The 18,635-nt window shown below is 46.7% G+C and overlaps 1 long non-coding RNA gene across 1 annotated transcript in view; it reads right to left on the reverse strand.

The window, feature by feature from the left end:
* LOC122555239 (uncharacterized) overlaps nt 1-18,635 on the reverse strand; it is a 48,353-nt gene that overhangs the window by 13,126 nt on the left and 16,592 nt on the right. Inside the window, exon 2 of the long non-coding RNA XR_006313215.2 lies at nt 10,218-10,314. This is a non-coding gene — a long non-coding RNA (uncharacterized LOC122555239). The remainder of the gene's footprint in view (nt 1-10,217; nt 10,315-18,635) is intronic.

Raw genomic sequence — 18,635 nt, forward strand, 5'->3', positions numbered from 1 at the left:
AGAAGTTGTATCAAGATACAGCGAAGAGGGTTACCTCAGATTACAATGGGATCTTGATCAAATGGGCCAAAGGGCTGAGAAGTGGCAGATGGAGTTTAATTCAGATAAATGTGAGGTGCTGCATTTTAGGAAAGCAAATCTCAGTAGGACTTATACACTTAATGGTAAGGTTCTTGGAGTGTTGCTGAACAAAGAGAACTCGGAGTGCAGGTTCATAGCTCCTTGAAAGTGGAGTCGCAGGTGGTAGTGAAGAAGGCGTTTGGTATGCTTTACTTTATTGGTCAGAGTATTGAGTACAGAGGTTGGGAGGTCATGTTGCAGCTGTAAAGGACAGTGGTTCGGCCACTGTTGGAATATTGCATGCAATTCTGGTCTTCTTCCTATCAGAAAGATGTTGTGAAACTTGAATGGGTTCAGAAAAGATTTACAAGGATGTCGCCAGGATTGGAGGATTTGAGCTATAGGGAGAGGTTGAATAGGGTAGGGCTGTTTTCTCCAGAGCGTCGGAGGCTGAGCGGTATTGTTATAGAGGTTTATAAAATCATGAGGGGCATGGATAGGATAAATAGACAAAGTCATTTCCCTGGGGTGGGGGAGTCCAGAATTAGAGGGTGTAGGTTTAGGGTGAGAGGGGAAAGATATAAAAGAGACCTAAGAGGCAACTATTTCACTCAGAGGGTGGTACGTGTATGGAATGAGCTGCCAGAGGAAGTGGTGGGGGCTGGTACAATTACAACATTTAAAAGGCAATTTGGATGGGTATATGAATAGGAAGGGTTTGGAGGGATATGGGCCGGGTGCTGGCAGGTGGGACTAGATTGGGTTGGGATATCTGGTCGGCATGGACGGGTTGGACAAAAGGGTCTGTTTCCGTGCTGTACATCTCTATGACTCTATGACTCTACATCCCAAAGAAGTTCAAAAGCCAGGAACTTACCGAATAGGAACTAGTTATTTGAGAGAAGTTTAAATGCTGGAAGAGAAGTTTGGAATAAGTGTTTGAAGTATTACTGGAGAAACGCACAAGGTGGAGAAAGGATGCGCAGAATTTGCAAACAACCCAAATTTAGCAGCAAATCAAGTCGAGTGTGAATGAAAATATTGATATCGACTTTTAGATATCCTTAAGTTTATGTAGGAAACCTTGTGGGAAAGCACTAGAACTCTTGAGTCTTGAGGCAACATGTTAGGACACAGGTTAAACTCTCCTGCTTAATTTAAAACCAGCAACACAGAAAAGATTTATCCCGTGCATTAATCTGTAAAAGTTCAAGTGGCCAAGAACTATTTAAAGTAAAAATTAACAACTTCATTTCTTAAAGTATAACAGAAAATAATTAACTGACAACTGTTTACCATTACTTACTCTAATCTCTGTTACCTTCCCTTCTATAATACTCCACCAATAAAACTCTCAATTAAGATTTACAAAACCACACTTCTTATCTCAAAATCTGGCAAATTTCATTCTTCTATTCGAATCTTCCTGTGTTTTCTTTTCTTCTTCGTAAGAATTTCTTTGTCACTGGTTACTGATCGAAAAGGTACCTTTTTAAAAGAGCTATTTTTCACCAGTCTGTTTACATGCTGGGCTTGGCAGTTCTCATCTCAACTGTTCAATTTTCCCCAGTTTTATACCCCAAATGCATCAAATTGTGTCATTGGCTTTTAAGATTGTCAGTATACTCAGTTTATACTGGACTGGAGATTGAATTTTCAGGGTATAATTTAAACTGATTGGCCGAATTTGAATTTGTTTTTGCCTCCAGGCAATGAGCTAATTGAGTGTGGACAAATTGGACCGAAGGGTCTGTTTCCATGCTGTACATCTCTATGACTCTATGACTCTAAGTGTGACATTTGTGCCTGATTGAGAACACTTGGCGCTGTGTCCGGTAGTTCTGCTGCCTTTAACTCTCTTAAAGTATACCCACATCTTCATAACAAACAAAATAAGAGTTTAGTGTCAAATAAGCTGAAATGGTGATTGGAAGAGAGAAACAGAATGAAATAGGAACAGGTGTAGGATATTCAACTGGCTCTCTTATTCAATATGATGAAAGACAGTCATCTAATTCAGTACCCTGCCTCTGCTTTCTCCCCATACTCTTTTATCTCTCAAGCCCAAAGAGCCATATCTAACTTTTTTTGAAAAGATTCAATGTATTGGCCTCGACTGCTTTGTGTGACAGAGAATTCCACAGGCTCACCTCCCTCTGGGTGGAGACATTTCTCCTCATTTCAGTCCTAAATGACCCACTCTTTATCCTTAAACTGTGACTCCTAGTTCTGGACTCCCCAACATTGGAACTATCCTTCATGCATCTGCCCTGTTGGGATCTGTTAGGTTTCTACGAGGTCATCACAACCCTCAACTCCCCTTTCCAATGAGAACAGTTTCAAGTCTCTCAGCCTTTCCTCATAAGACTTTCCCTCCAGACCAGGCAACATCCTAGTAAATCTCCTCTGCACCTTTTCCAATGCTTCCACATCCTTCCCGAAATATAGGAACCTGAACTGTACACAATATTCATTTGCGTTTTGTATAGTTGCAGAATGATATTGCGGATCCGGAACTCAATCCCTCTACAAATGAAACCTAACACACCGTATGCCTTCTTAACAGCACTATCCACCTGGGTGGCAACTTTCAGGGATCTATGTACATGGACTCCAAGATTCCTCTGCACATCCACACTACCAAGAATCTTTCCATTGATTCAGTACTCTGACTTTCTGTTATTCTTCCCAAAGTGTATCACCTCACATTTAGCTGCATTGAACTCCATTTGCCACCTAAATGCTCTAAAACTTCTCAAATAAGTAAAAAGACCCAATTAGGTAAGTCTCTATTTCATTACTCATCAATCTTTTAATCTTTCAGGCCTCAGAAAAGCGACCAACATAATCAAAGATCCCTCCCACCCTGATTATACTCTCTTTTGCCCTCTTCCGTTGAGCAGAAGATACAAAAGTTTGGAAACATATACCAACAGCTTCTTGCCCTCTGTTATCCGACTTATGAACAGACCTCTCATTCATTGGTTTTGATCTTTCTTAGCACCTTCTCTGTAGCTGTAACACTATATTCTGCATCCAGTTCTATTACCCTGATGTATTTATGTAAGGTATGATTTGTCTGGTGAGCACACAATACAATACTTTTCACTGTATCTAGGTACATGTGACAATAATAAATCAAATCAATCCTAAGGTGATGGCTTTTCTTGGTTTGTCTTTCAGAATAGTAATTTTGTTAATTAAGAAAGTAAACATCACTAGTTTCTACATACAGATACACAGAGAACATGTGCCTTTAAATGCATTTGCGATATTAGTATATATGGATTGGAAATTGCCACAAATTGTACTTGCTCCATCCTCCGTAATAAGGTTAGGTTATTGGCAGGCATCCAGTTTACAATAACATTAACAGCTGTACAGGAAAATCTCACTGAAATAGAGTGACAGAGCAGAGTCAGGAGGCTGAATGGCCTACTCCTATCTTCTGTTGTACATCGGTTCAGGGTTTGGTAACACCTTCATTTCAAAATTCAGATCCTTGTTTCTACATCCCTCAATGTTCTGACCCCCTCCCTAAACTCCAGCTTTTAACGTTTTGACTGTAAAACGTAGGCTCAGATGTAGGCCATTCCTCCCTACTTCAGAAGGAACAGATAACTAGTCAGTTTGAGAGAAAAAAAAATGAAACTCACTCTTTCAGTTTGGCTGAACAAGGTTTATATTTGCCCATCAATGGTCTTAACCATGACCCACATGGAGAAAAGACACAGTCTAAAGCTATTATAAAATTACAAGGTAGTACAAAGTATTTGCAGCATAGAAACCAGCCCATAAGCCCTACATCACTGTTCCTGCATCCCTCATGGATCTTCTTTTTTTTAAAGAATGTATTCATGGGAGGTGGACATCAATAGTCATGCCAACATTTATTGCCAATCACTGGTTACCCTTGAAAAGGGATTGGCGAGCTGCCTCCTTGAACCATAGCAGTCTATTTGGTGTAGACACATCTACATTGCTGTTCAGGAAGGAGCTCCAGGCTTTTGACCCAGTGACATTAAAGGATCAGTTGTATGTTTCAATTGTCAGTGTTGAGTGATCTAGCCCATCTCTTGTTGCTTGCACTGTTTGGCACACATGCATGTACTGTTTGGTAGTTTCATAAAGTTGGAATGTTTAGGTATGCCTGGTACTGCTCCTGGCATGCCCTCCTGCAAACTTCCCTGAAACAGAGGTCATCCTCTAGCTTGACGGAAATGGTTGAATGGGGCATTCGCTGGGCCATGAAGTTGCAGATTATGTTAAAATATGTTTCTCCTGCTTCTGAAAATTCACAGCCCCTCATTGAGTGGCCAATTCTGTTCACAGTCTATGCCAGTTAGTACAGTCACAACAACACTCAACACAATGGAGGGTACTCTCAGTTTGAAGATATAGCTTTAGTTCCACAAGAACTGTGCGGTGGTCACTCTTACAGATACTAACATGGAGAGATGCATCTGCAGCTGGCAGATTAGTGAGGATGAAGTCAAGTATGTTTTTCTTTCTTGTTGATTCCTTCCCCACCTACTGCAGACCCAGGCTAGCAGCTATGTCCTTGAGGACCCAAAGAAAGTATCCTTGGCAGTATTTAGTCTGAAGACATAAGACTTCATGGGATCTGGAGTCAATGTTGAGGACTCCCAAGGCACCTCCTTCCTGACCATTTAGCCACTGTGCCACCACCTCTGCTGGGTTTGTCCTGCCGGTGAGACAGGACATATCCAGGGATAGTGATGGTGATGTCTGGGACATTGTCTGTCGGGTATGATTCCGTGAGTAAGACTATGTCAGGCTGTTGACTATCTCCGAGACAGCTCTCCCAGTTTTGGCACTAGCCCCCAGTGTCAGTGGAAGGACTGCATAGGGTTGACAGGACTATGTTTGCTTTCATTGTTTCTGGTGTCTAAGTCGATGCCAGGGGTCCGTCTGGTTTGCTCCTTACCACTCCTTCCACTTTCCACACCCAATCACATCAACATTCAAAAAAAATTTCTTCTTCATGCAAGCATGGGGATTTAGATTTAGATTTATTCTCATGAACATAAAGATACAGTGAAAAGTGTGTTTTCGAGTGTTATATGCAAAGTGTCACCATGATCTGGCACGATCTTGAAACACTGAATATGAAGCAAGATTTCATTGCAATAGAGTTCGTCTTTCTCTCTTTTTCTTGATCCACCTCCGCGGCTGCTCCAGACACTGCTTGACATTGACCAGAGGTTCAGAAAACAGCTCCGGGATCTCTGCAACAGGCTCCGGGGTCTCTGTAAAAGGCCTGCGGTCTCTGTAATAGACTGCAGAGTCTCTGTAACAGTCCCCGTGGTCTCTATAACAGGCTTCGGGGTCTCGGTAACAGTCCCCGCGGTCTCGGTAACAGACCCCGCAGTCTCTGTAACAGGCCCCGGGTTCTCTGTAACCGTCCCCGGGATCTCTGCAACAGGCTCTGGGGTCTCTGTAACAGGCCCCGGGATCTCTGTAGCAGGCTCTGGGGTCTCTGTAACACTCCCCGCGGTCTCTGTAACAGTCCCCAGGATCTCTGTAACAGCCTCTGGGGTCTCTGTAACACTCCCCGCGGTCTCTGTAACAGTCCCCGCGGTCTCTGTAACAGGCCCAGGGGTCTCTGTAACAGGCTCCGGGGTCTCTGTAATAGACTGCAGAGTCTATGTAACAGTCCCCGTGGTCTCTATAACAGGCTTCGGGGTCTCTGTAACAGTCCCCAGGATCTCTGTAACCGTCCCCGGGGTCTCTGTAACACTCCCCGCAGTCTCTGTAACAGTCCCCAGGATCTCTGTAACAGGCTCTGGGGTCTCTGTAACACTCCCAGCGGTCTCTGTAACAGTCCCCGGGGTCTCTGTAACAGGTCCAGGGGTCTCTGTAACAGGCTCCGGGGTCTCTGTAATAGACTGCAGAGTCTATGTAACAGTGCCCGTGGTCTCTATAACAGGCTTCGGGGTCTCTGTAACAGGCCCTGGGGTCTCTGTAACAGGCCCCGGGGTCTCTGTAACAGGCTCCAGGGTCTCTGTGATAGACTGCAGAGTCTATGCAACAGTCCCCGTGGTCTCTATAACACGCTTCGGGGTCTCTGTAACAGGCCCTGGGGTCTCTGTAACAGGCACCGGATCTCTGAAACAGGCTTTGGGGTCTCTGTAACAGTCTCTGCGGTCTCTGTAACAGGCCCAGGGGTCTCTGTAACACACTCTGGGGTCTCTATAACAGACCTTCGAGGAGAAAGTGAGGTCTGCAGATGCTGGAGATCAAAGTTGAAACTTTATTGCTGGAACAGCACAGCAGGTCAGGCAGCATCCAGAGAACAGGAGATTCGACGTTTCGGGCACAGGCCCTTCTTCAGGAATGAGCAGAGAGTGTTCAGCAGGAGAAGATAAAAGGTAGGGAGGAGGGACTTGGAGGAGGGGAGTTGGAAATGTGATAGGTGGAAAGAGGTCAAGGTGAGGGTGATAGGTCGGAGTAGGATGGAGGCGGAGAGGTCAAGAAGAAGACTGCAGGTCAGGAAGGCGGTGCCGGGCTGGAGGGATCCGGCTGAGACAAGGTGGGGGGAGGGGGAATGAAGAAACTGGTGAAGTCCAAGTTCATCCCCTGCGGTTGGAGGGTTCCCAGTCGGAAGATAAGACGGAAGATAGCCATGCGGGTGCCCAGGAGTAGCCATGGGCACCCGCATGGGCCCCAGCTATGCCTGCCTCTTCGTAGGGTATGTGGAACAATCCATCTTCCGCAACTACACTGGCCCCACCCCCCATCTTTTTCTTCGCTACATTGATGACTGTATCGGCGCTACCTCGTGCTCCCACGAGGAGGTTGAACAGTTCATCCACTACACTAACACCTTCCACCCCGACCTTAAATTCACCTGGACAGTCTCGGACTCCTCCCTCCCCTTCCTAGACCTTTCTGTTTCTATCTCAGGCGACCGAATCAACACGGACATCTACTACAAACCAACCGACTCCCACAGCTACCTGGACTACACCTCCTCCCATCCTGCCCCCTGTAAAAACGCCATCCCATTCTCCCAATTCCTTCGTCTCCGCCGCATCTGCTCCCAGGAGGACCAGTTCAAAATACGTACAACACAGATGGCCTCCTTCTTCAAGGACCGCAATTTCCCCCCCAACGTGGTCGACGGTGCCCTCCACCGCATCTCCTCCACTTCCCGCTCCTCCGCCCTTGAGCCCCGCCCCTCCAACCGCCACCAGGACAGAACCCCACTGGTCCTCACCTACCACCCCACCAATCTCCATGTACAGCGCATCATCCGCCGTCACTTCCGCCACCTCCAAACAGACCCCAGCACCAAGGATATATTTCCCTCCCCTCCCCTATCAGCTTTCCGTAGAGACCACTCCCTCCGCGATTCCCTTGTCAGATCCACACCCCCCACCGACCCAACCTCCACTCCCGGCACCTTCCCTTGCAACCGCAGGAGGTGCAACACTTGCGCCCACACCTCCCCCCTCACTTCTCTCCAAGGCCCCAAGGGAAACTTCCATATCCGCCACAGATTCACCTGCACCTCCACCCACATCATCTACTGCATCCGCTGCAGCCGGTGTGGCCTCCTCTATATTGGGGAGACAGGCCGCCTATTTGCGGAGCGATTCAGAGAGCACCTCTGGGCCACCCGGACGAACCAACCCAACCAACCTGTGGCACAGCATTTCAACTCCCCCTCCCACTCCACCGAGGATATGCAGGTCATTGGACTCATCCACCGCCAAACCACAACAACCCGACGGTCGGAGGAGGAGCGTCTTATCTTCCGACTGGGAACCCTCCAACCGCAGGGGATGAACTTGGACTTCACCAGTTTCTTCATCCCCCCTCCCCCCACCTTGTCTCAGCCGGATCCCTCCAGCCCGGCACCGCCTTCCTGACCTGCAGTCTTCTTCTTGACCTCTCCGCCTCCATCCTACTCCGACCTATCACCCTCACCTTGACCTCTTTCCACCTATCACATTTCCAACTCCCCTCCTCCAAGTCCCTCCTCCCTACCTTTTATCTTCTCCTGCTGAACACTCTCTGCTCATTCCTGAAGAAGGGCCTGTGCCCGAAACGTCGAATCTCCTGTTCCCTGGATGCTGCCTGACCTGCTGTGCTGTTCCAGCAATAAAGTTTCAACTCTCTATAACAGACTCCTGGGTTTCTGTAACAGGCCCCAGGGTCTCTGTACCACAGTCCGGGGTTTCTGTAACAGTCCTCGTTGTCTCTGTAACAGGCCCAGGGGTGTCTGTAACAGGCCCCGCGGTCTCTGTAACTGGCCCCGGGGTCTCTGTAACAGGCCCCAGGGTCTTTGTAACAGGCCCCAGGGTCTTTGTAACAGGCTCTGGGGTCTCTGTAACAGTCCGCGAGGTCTCTGTAACACTCCCCGGGATCTCTGCAACAGTCCCCGGGATCTCTGTAACAGACTCCGGGGTCTCTGTAACAGTCCCCGCAGTCTCTGTAACAGGCCCAGGGGTCTCTGTAACTGGCTCTGGGGTCTCTGTAATAGACTGCAGAGTCTCTGTATCAGTCCGCGCGGTCTCTGTAACAGTCCCCGGGATCTCTTGTAACAGGCCCCGGGATCTCTGTAACAGACTCCGGGGTCTCTGTAACACTCCCCGTGGTCTCTGTAACAGTCCCCGAGGTCTCTGTAACAGGCCCCTGGGTCTCTGTAACAGGCTCTGGGGTCTCTGTAACAGTCCCTGTGGTCTCTATAACAGGCTTTGAGTCTCTGTAACAGGCCCCGGTGTCTCCGTAACAGGCCCTGGGGTCTCTGTAACAGGCCCCGGGATCTCTGTAACAGGCCCAGGGGTCTCTGTAACAGTCCCCGGGTCTCTGTAACTGGCCCCGGGATCTCTGTAACTGGCCCCAGGGTCTTTGTAACAGGCCCCAGGGTCTTTGTAACAGGCTCTGGGTCTCTGTAACAGTCCCCGCGGTCTCTGTAATGGTCCCCAGGGTCTCTATAACGGTCCCCGGGGTCTCTGTAATGGTCCCCGGGGTCTCTGTAACAGTTCCCGCGGTCTCTGTAACAGTCCCCGGGGTCTCTGTAACAGTCCCCAGGGTCTCTGTAAGTCCCAGGGGTCTCTGTAACAGGCCCAGGGGTCTCTGTAACTGGCTCCGGGGTCTCTGTAATAGACTGCAGAATCTCTGTAACAGTCCCCGTGGTCTCTATAACAGGCTTCGAGTCTCTGTAACAGGCCCCGGTGTCTCCGTAACAGGCACTGGGGTCTCTGTAACAGTCCCCGGGATCTCTGTAACAGGCCCAGGGGTCTCTGTAACAGGCCCCGCGGTCTCTGTAACTGGCCCCGGGGTCTCTGTAACAGTCCGCGCGGTCTCTGTAACAGTCCCCGGGATCTCTGTAACAGGCCCCGGGATCTCTGTAACAGACTCCGGGGTCTCTGTAATACTCCCCGCGGTCTCTGTAACGGTCCCCGAGGTCTCTGTAACAGTCCCCGGGGTCTCTGTAACAGGCTCTGGGGTCTCTGTAACAGTCCCTGTGGTCTCTATAACAGGCTTCGAGTCTCTGTAACAGGCCCCGGTGTCTCCGTAACAGGCCCTGGGGTCTCTGTAACAGGCCCCCGGGATCTCTGTAACAGGCTCTGGGGTCTCTGTAACGGTCCCCTAGGTCTCTGTAACAGGCCCAGGGGTCTCTGTAACAGTCCCCGGGGTCTCTGTAACAGGCCCCAGGTCTCTGTAACAGGCTCCAGGGTCTCTGTAACAGGCTCCGGGGTCTCTGTAACAGGCCCCGGGTCTCTGTAACAGGCCCCAGGGTCTCTGTAACAGACTCCGGGGTCTCTGTAACAGGCCCCGGGGTCTCTGTAATAGGCTCTGGAGTCTCTGTAACAGGCCTAGGGGTCTCTGTAACAGGACCAAGGGTCTCTGTAATGGGCTCTGTGGTTTCGCTCACGGACGTCTTCCACTGCCACTGTCTCGATCGCCGCATCAAAGATGGGGCCATGGGCCTGGAGATGCATGGGTTCTATCCCTCCGGTTCCCCCTGCGAAGCTCATCTAGATGCTTCCACTGGTCATTGGTTTGTCCCTTTTGCTGATACTTTCACCCCTTCAGGCATCCTGGCCTAGTTGCAGACCTGGAGTCTCAGCTCACCTTCTGGGTTCAGTCCATGCAGAGAAGCCCAGGACTTGCCCCTCACTTACCCGGAGACCCCAGACCAGGGTGGAGCTGTGTCCAGCTGTTCCTGGTGTTGCTGCTGTCGCTGTCGGACCCCTCCTCTTTCGCCTGCCACTCTCCAGTCTTTAAAGAAAAGGAAACTATAATGAAGTAAATAAAAAGAGTAGAAGAGCAAATGTAAAAAAGAAGTAAAGAAATAAAAGAGAAAGAAAGCGGACAGAAGGGGATGAGCCCTGGGCTCAGCCGTGCTCCTCCGCTGCCATCTTGAGGCCCAGTGAAATGCAAGTAAACCCAAATTCGACAACCTTCCATTTACTTGAAAGGCCTTTAATAAAAAAATTGTCCATAATAAAAACTATGTGGAGTTGCCACCAAATCTGGTATTTATAAACCACATGCATGGCAAATAGGTAGATAACGTAAACCGTTGAAACTTTATTGCTGGAACAGCACAGCAGGTCAGGCAGCATCAAGGGAACAGGAGATTCGACGTTTCGGGCACAGGCCCTTCTTCAGGAAGGGCCTGTGCCCGAAACGTCGAATCTCCTGTTCCCTTGATGCTGCCTGACCTGCTGTGCTGTTCCAGCAATAAAGTTTCAACTTTGATCTCCAGCATCTGCAGACCTCACTTTCTCCTCGAAGATAACGTAAACCACATATGCTGTGAAGTCAAGAAATGGTGTCCATAACATAGAAAAGTAAAACTGCCATAGCTTTTCCAGATGACAGGTCTGATTTCTCAATGGAGAGTTGGTGGTGGTTATATCTGAGGGTCACCACACCTCAGGTACAGGGAACAGTAGCAAAGGAGAATCCCTCATAGTAACCACAGCCGGTGTAGGAATTGAACCCGTGCTATTAGCACCACTCTGTGTCACAAACCAGCTGTTTGGTCAACTGAGTTAATCAACACCCTTACAGTTTCGATACATATATCAATACAAAAAAACCCTAAAATCACTAAATTATTCTCTAATAACTAAATGGTCTCATTTTTGAATGTTATTAACATAATTGTTAAATCGATCTTGAAATCGAAGGAAGGCAAATTTTTCAGCTATTGAGTCTTTTGGTAAATAATTGCATGATAAAAATGGTGTATGATCGCACCAGTATGAAAAACATAAACGGTGACAACAATAAAACTTGTTCTTCAAATCAAAGGTGCAATCTATGACCATGAAGTCATCAATGACTACCTTATATTTATAACCCTCAGATTTAGTCTCACCTAAAATTGAAAACAATTTTTAAATACATACCCAATAGCAAAAGAAACAATTTAAATTGATTTAACATTTTTGACATAATAAAACATCCAAACAGTATCACAGAAAATATAACACCAAGGCACATGAGATAGGAAGTCAGTGCCCTAAAACTTGATAGAAGTAGTAGGCTTTAAGGGGTATCTTTGAAAAGGAAAGTGAAGTGGAGAGATGAAAAATGAAGAGTGTGAGGAAGTTCCAGATCTTGGGACGTAAGACCCTGGATGCATGGACACTAATGGTGACAAAGTTATAACTGGATTGCATGAGAGATCAGAATTAGTAGAGAGTAGGTACCTCACAGTATTGTACATTTGGAAGAGATTACAAAAATGGGGAGCGAGCAAGGCCATGGACAGATTTGAAAACCAGAATGAGAATTTTTAAATGGAGACATTGCTTAAGTGGAAGCCAAGGTAAGTAACCAATATAAAGGATGATAGGGAAATGGACTTAAATAATCATTAATGGAGTCTGCTGTTACTGGCCAGGCCAGCATCTATGGCCCATTCCTTATTGTCATGGAGAGGATGGTGATCAGCTACTTACTTTGGACCACAGTTGTTCCTGAGGGTGTAGAGATACCATCTCACCTTCAGTCACAACTTCCAGCATATTGATCCAGCAACACAAAAGGAACCTTTATCTGGTTCCAAAAAGGTGTGTAGCTTGGAAGAGATCTTACCGGTGATGCTTTTATCTTACATGAATTCTCTTGTCCTTCTTGGTGGTAGGGGTTGTGGACTTGGGAAGGTGATATCGAAGGAGCCTTGATGAGTTGTTGCACATCTTATAGATGGTGCATACTGCTGCCACAGTGCAAGGATGGCGGATAGACTAAATACTGAAAGGGGTGGATACGGTAACAGTGAAGATGCTGCTTTGTCCCAGATGGTATCAATCTTCTTGAATGTTGTTAGAGCTGTACCCGTCCAGACAAGTGGAGAGTACTCCATTACATTCCCAATTTGTGCATTGTAGATTGTGGGCAAGCTTTGGGGGGAAAGGAGGTGAGTTAGTCTCTGCAGGATTCTTAACCTCTGACCTGCTTTTGTAACCATTGTATTAACAGCTGGTGCTCTTCGGTTTCTGGCCAATGATGACCCTCCAGGATGTTGGTAGTGGGGAATTCAGCAAGTTAAGGAATGATAGTTAGCTTCCCTCTTGTTGGGGATGGTTGTTGCCTGGAATTTATGTTGCATGGCTGTTGCCACACAAGACATTTTGTCCAAATCATGAAACAATTAAGACACAAACAGTAGAATTTTAAATGCCTTGAGTTTACTGAACTTAAAGGGAAATTAGCCAGAAGTGTATTAAGTTAAAAATCACACAACACCAGATTATAGTCCAACAGATCTATTTGGAAGCACTAGTGTTCGGAGTGCTGCTTCTTCATCAGGTGGTTGTGTACTGGCAGACTGGAGTCTAGAGATGACGAAGGCAAAACAATTCATCTTAAAACTTTCTAAAACTTGCTAAATCTCAGTCTTTTCTCTGCCTGAGATATTAAATCCATTCTCTTATTTCTGGAATCATTCTGGTAAGTCCTTTTTGTGCCTTCTCTGAAGCCTTTCTCTCCTTGTTATAATATAGAAGTCAGAAATGTTCACAGTATTCCAAATGGCATCTAGTCAAGACTGCACAAAGTTAATGTGCATTCTATAATATTCTTTGATTGCAACAGTTTTTAAAAAAATTTTAGTCAGGACTCTTCTACTGAGTTCTGTTTGGGTGCTACAGGACCCATGTTGACACATTTTGTAAAGAGTCTTGCTTTCTGACCAAAATGTGACGTACACAATGAGCAGCAGATTTCTCTCAAACATGACCAAGACAGATCATAAGGTAAATATGATTGTTTGGGTGGGGCGCAGGAGTGTTTGGAAGGGAGTGGGTTCTGGAACCAAACCCAAATCAGATTTTAAACAATTTAAAAGCCAGGTGGAAGGGGAGCCTTTAACTCATTTCTCTTTTATTTCGACATTGCCCGCAGCCATGGTGTTTCCTTCTTCAAATTGCAGAAGACTTGCTGAGCAAGATTGTGCAGTCCTCTGCCCTGAGCCAAGAGCACACTGCTCATGGCTATGTCGAGTGACTTCAAAAGGAGTAGGTGGATTAAGAGTGTTATGGAGAAAGCATTATAGAGCTTTATTTAAAATACTGCTTTCAGTGTTTCATACCCACCTCGCCATTCCTGCTATGCAGGTTTTGCTTAAAAGATAAACTTCACTCATCCTAATCCATCCTGTTTTCCTTCTGTGGAGTTCTGGAAGTGCAGGATGCAATCCCAATTGCAACACCCCCACCCCCATCCATATCCATCACTCTTTTGATGTCAAGCTTCCCAATGAGAAGTAGCTTGTCCAAGGACAGCAATTGATGTTGATTAGATCTAATCAGTCAGTGATGGCCCTTCCTAATCCTATTTAAAGGAGAACAATTCACTGTATCATAACACAAATATCTAATTAGTGGGGGCAGGAAGGCTTGTAATGGGCAGGATCAAAAGGAGCACTTCTGAAATGGTGACTCTCTGCAGCTACACGTTTTCACCAGGTTGGGACTGTCATATTAAAAATGGCCTTGACTTGGCAGAGCCCTCACCCGAATATTTTGGAGTAGATCATCTTCTTTAGTCTAGAAGATCTTCAAAGCACCGCTGCTAAGATTCCGATCTGGTCAAACCCCACTTTTGGGCTTTTGGGTATGATTGGTGCATGGATAAGAGTTGAAAATGTGTTACTGGAAAAGCGCAGCAGGTCAGACAGCATCCAAGGGCATGAGTCCTTCTTCAGGAAAGAGAGTTCCATGTTTGTCAGTTCTAGAAGTTTTCAAAAATTCTGTGATTGGGCTTTGTGTAAGTTGTTAGTCAGAACCTGAATGACTCCAGAAGTAAAGCACTGATTAAAAGTTTCGTTGAATCTCTAAAGTGTGAAAGCAGACTCTCCGAGGAACAACCCACCTAGACCGAACCCCCTACCCTATTCATGTAACCCTGCATTTCCCATGGCCAATTCACCTAACCTGCATACGGATTCATAGAGTCATAGGGATGTATAGCATGGAAACAGACCCTTCAGTCCAACTCGTCCATGCCGATTACATATCCTAAATGCATTTAGTCCCATTTGCCAGTATTTGGCCCATATCCCTCTCAACCCTTCCTATTCATATTCCCATCCAGATGCCTTTTAAATGTTGTAATTATACCAGTCTTTGGTATATATAAGTCTTTGTTTCCTTTAATTGAACAGTCACTTGCGATGTATTGTGGATTGTGCATTGACAAAGTGTTGACATGAGAACTTTGTAATGGTCCGTGTGACATAATTGCACTGAGGACAGCCTGGACACTATGCCATCGCTATAGCCATGATGTCGAGTGGCTCCAGAGTATGGGAACACTGTTTATTGTTGCTCTTAGCTAAGGGTTTGTACTTTGCAGATAACGTCCTGTTTTATTTACAAAACCAGCAGGACGGGGCTGACAAAAGGAGAAGTCTTTGGTTGCTATTCAAAGGGTTTAGAGAGGGATTTACTGGATTCTCGGTAACTGATAGCTTGGATTAAAAGAAGCAAGACGTTCAGCCAGCACAAAAGACCCTTAGAGCTCAGATTCCTTTAGCTTAATGCTTGTTGGTTACATCCTCCCAATAGGCAAGAAGCTGGGTTGCCTGAATCTGATTCACTTTCACATTATAATTTGTGTCATAGAAACAGGAGGAGCCATTCTTCCCACTCTGAGGTTTTGCTGGCCATGTCAGTTCTATTTTATTCATCTCAATTCCTAATCCTCTTGTCCAGACCCTTCATATTTTTTTCCCTTCCTCACATCAGATACCATTCCCTTCCAGAGTGTTGTTGACCTGTACTGTGGTCCATGATTATACTTGGCAAAATACTGCAGTGATTTGCCACTTTGTTTTCAGTGTTGCCCACCTGAAGATCCTCATACTGCCCAATATCAGTTTTGCTGCAAGGGTTTGCAAGTTCATACTCTACTAGTTGGGTCACTTTATAAATGCACTCTCCTTTGATTATTAATTCCTGGAGTGGGACTTGAACTCAAAATGTCTGGTTCAGAGGAAAAGACACTGTCCACTGTGTCACAAAACTTCCCCTTCATATCACAATGACCTAGGATTCTTAGAGTCATAGAGATGTGGTCTTCTCTACATTGGGGTGTCTGAGGGTAAACTGAGGGAACGGTTCACCGAGTATCTCAGCCAGGCCCACAGGGGCAAACCGGACCTCCCAGTCACCGCCCATTTCAATTCCTCCAACCACTCCCTTTCCAACATGACCATCATTGGCCTCCTCCATTGCCAAAATGAACCACAGTGCAAATTGGAGGAGCAACACCTCATCTCCCGCCTGAGCATCCTACATCCTGGAGGGCTTAACATTGAGTTCTCCAATTTCAATCTCCCCATCCCCTGACTCCTTTCCCAGTCCGTCCTCATCCCCTCCACTGCTCCCTGCCACCAACTGGATTTATTGTTTCCATTGACCAACCAGGTCACACCCTCTGCGTGTCTTCACCTAGCCCCACTTCACCACCCTGCCGTCGCCACCCCCTTTTTCTGCAGCTCCTCCCAAACTTACCTCCAGTCCTGAAGAAGGGTTACACCTGAAACATCAGCTTCTCCACCTCCTGATGTTGCCTGGCTTGCTGTGGTCTTCCAGCCTCCTGCCTGTGTATTTAGAATTCCAGCATCTGTAGTTTTTTTGTCTCCACCACTTGCTTTGACAGCTCATTCCAAACATGCACCACCCTCTGCGTGAAAAAGTTGCCTTTTAGTTCCCTTTTAAATCTTTCACCTCTCGCCTTCTAGTTTTGGACTCTCCGACTCTGGGAAAAATATCTTGTCTATTTACCCTATCCATGCCCCTCATGATTTTATAAACCTCTATGAGGTCACCCCTCAGCCTTTGACTCTCCAGGGAAAATAACCCCAATTTCTCTTTTGAATCCTCCCACTTCCTCCAGCACATCTCATCCACTTCCCGCACTTCTGCCCTTGAACCACACCCTCCAACTGCAACAAGGACAGAACCCCCAGGTCCTCACCTTCCACCCCACTGGTTTCCGGATACATCACATTATCTTTCGCCATTTCCACCACCTACAAATGGACCCCACCACCAGACATGTGTTTCCCTCCCCTCCCCTATCTGCTTTCCATAAAGACCATTACCTCCTCGATTCTCTTGTCAGGTCCACGCTACCCACCACCCACCCACCATCATCCCCGGCACCTTCTCCTGCCACTGCAGGAATTGCCAAATTGTCCACACCTCTCCAATCACCTCTGTCCAAGGAGCCTTTCACATCCATCAGAGTTTCACCCGCACTTCCACATTTACTGTATCCATGGCTCTCGATGCGGTCTTCTCAACATTGGGTAGACTGGACGCCTACTTGCAGAGCGCTTCAGACAACATCTCCAGGACACCTGCACCAACCAACTCCACCGTCCAGTGGCCTAACACTTCAATTCCCCCTCCCACTCCGCCAAGGATACACTGATCCTGGCCTCCTCCATCGCCATACCCTCACCACCCGATGCCTGGAGGAAGAATGCCTTATCTTCTGCCTTGGGACCCTGCAACCACATGGGATCAATGTGGATTTCACCAGTTGCCTCATTTCCTGTCCCCTCACCTTATTCCCAATTCCAACCTTCCAATTCAGCTCTGCCCTCATGAACTATTCTACTTGTCAATCTTCTTTCCCACCTATCCGTTCCACCCTCCTCTCTGACCTATCGCCATTACTCCCACCTCTATCCACCTATCACACTTTCATTACCTTCCCCCCCAGCCCCATCCCCCTCCCATTTGTCTCTCTACTCCTGAGGCTCCCAGCCTTATTCCTGATGAAGGGCGTTTGCCCGAAACGTTAATTCTCCTGCTCCTCAGATCCTACCTGACCTGCTGTGCTTTTCCAGCACCACACTCTCGACTCTGATCTCCAGCATCTGCAGTCCTCACTTTCTCCTGGAAAACAGCCCAGCCTACTCAGCCTCTCCCTATAGCTCAAACCCTCCAACATCCTCATAAAACGTTTCTGAGGCCTTTCAAGTTTAACAACAGCTTTCCTATAGCAGGGAGACAGAGGAATTGACCTACAGAGCATGGTCTTTTGGTTTAACTGGTCCATGATGGGAGTTCTGCTCCTCACAATGCTCCTTCTGCCCAATTTCATTTCCCCCTCTCAGCATATCCATCTATTCTTCTCATCCTCGCATTACTTACTCAATATCTCCAAAATGCATCTATAATTTTCTTACCCTCCTTCAGTAAGAACCTGAGTGTGACTCCCTTGCTTATTTATGCTGGCTCTGACGTTCTGGGGTAGAGCTGTTAGTGTAAGGGAGCATTTACAACACTGTAGAAGACAGAGTTTGCAGAAGGGCTGAAATTCAACAGAGGTTCCATATTGTTCTGTACAGTTGTGGGAGTTGCAGGGTGGAGAAGGTAAAGGAAGAGGGGGGAAATGTACATGGACTACTTCTACCTGTCTCTCCTGATTGTTACCTCATCAGAGAAGAATACTAAATTTGTCAAGCATGGCTTGATGAAAGGGAAATCGAAATTATTAGATAAATGTATTAGAATTCTTTGAGGCGGTAACAAGGATAGATGAAAGTGTACCAAAAGGCATTTAATAAGGTACTGCATTTAAGGCAACTTAGTAAGATAAGAGCCCATGGCATCAGAAGTGAATCATTTAATGGATGCAGGAGGAGCTAACTAATAGAAGATATAGAATTGGGATAAAGGGAGAAGTTGCATGATACCAGGTTACAGTCCAACAGGTTTATTTGAAATCACAAGCTTTTGGAGCGCTGCCCCTTTCATCAGGTGAAGCTTGTGATTTCAAATAAACCTGTTGGAATATAACTTGGTTGTGTGACTTCTGACTTTGACCACACAATCCAACACTGGCAGCTCCACATCATGGTATTTTCAGGTTGGCAACGAGGGGAGTGCCAAAGGGATCACTGCTGCGGTCACAATTATTTACAATGTATATCGCTATGACTTGGATGAGGAAAATGAATGTTCCATAGCCAAGTTTGCACATGAGACAAAACTAGGTGGGAAGGCAAGCGATGACGATGTCACAAAATGTCTACAGAGTGCTTAGTACTGCTGTTTCACAGCGCT

Source organism: Chiloscyllium plagiosum, unplaced genomic scaffold (genome assembly GCF_037043375.1).
Source record: "Chiloscyllium plagiosum isolate Xiang-an unplaced genomic scaffold, Cpla_swu_hap1 HiC_scaffold_1, whole genome shotgun sequence".
Lineage (NCBI taxonomy): Eukaryota > Metazoa > Chordata > Chondrichthyes > Orectolobiformes > Hemiscylliidae > Chiloscyllium > Chiloscyllium plagiosum.